At 44.8% G+C, this 741-nt stretch overlaps 1 pseudogene; it reads right to left on the bottom strand.

The window, feature by feature from the left end:
• Nucleotides 1–246: 246 nt before the first annotated feature.
• LOC143432137 (U2 spliceosomal RNA) lies at nucleotides 247–424 on the bottom strand (annotated as a pseudogene).
• Between the last annotated feature and the right edge of the window lie 317 nt (nucleotides 425–741).

The following is a 741-nucleotide window of genomic DNA, read 5'->3' on the forward strand; positions in this document are numbered from 1 at the left end:
CACGCGGAAGGGACCTCCACCGATATTCCAAGTGCTAGACTTACCAAGTCCGGGGTTCCACCAGCTAAGTCGAACGCACTGAACACTGCACCACACACGAGCACAGCACGCGCGACGCGGATGAAGACGCGACACTCCGGTGAGCGAGTCGGAAAAACACAAGGTAAAATGATACTTATAGCTACTGATGGATAAATCAAAGTGCGTGGGTTTTGACTAGATAAATAAAACTGATCTTTGGAAAAGGCTTATTGAGCCGGTCCCAGAGGCACTGCAATACTGGGTCGACTCGCGGCGGAGGTGGAGCAAGCCCCAGCGGTCCGCCTTTTTCCAAAAATCAGGTTAATATTCTGACTCCTAATGAGGAGTGTATCAGATATTAAGCTGATAAGAACAGATAAGGCGTTTATTTATCAGTTAATGTTCCCCCGGGGCCGAAGCCCCAGGGGTGTACAATTGTGTTACAAAGTTATTCGTGTTGCTTCCGCACGAGTTTGGTTGTTAACCAGTAATGTATAACATTGGATAATGCCGTTGGGAAAGTCCTTACAGCGTCCATTGTAGATGTATCATAATTGCATTCGGGTGAATATTGCACCATACAATTGGTTATCATAAGTAACAAATGAACCGCGTGACAAAGGACACGGTTTAACAGCTTAACTTCTCAGTAGCGTAACATAGAATGTCCATGTACTAAAGTAAAGTATACAGAGTAGATATAGTTAGTACTCAATAGAT

The sequence above is a fragment of the Xylocopa sonorina genome, unplaced genomic scaffold (genome assembly GCF_050948175.1).
Source record: "Xylocopa sonorina isolate GNS202 unplaced genomic scaffold, iyXylSono1_principal scaffold0027, whole genome shotgun sequence".
Classification (NCBI taxonomy): Eukaryota; Metazoa; Arthropoda; class Insecta; order Hymenoptera; family Apidae; genus Xylocopa; species Xylocopa sonorina.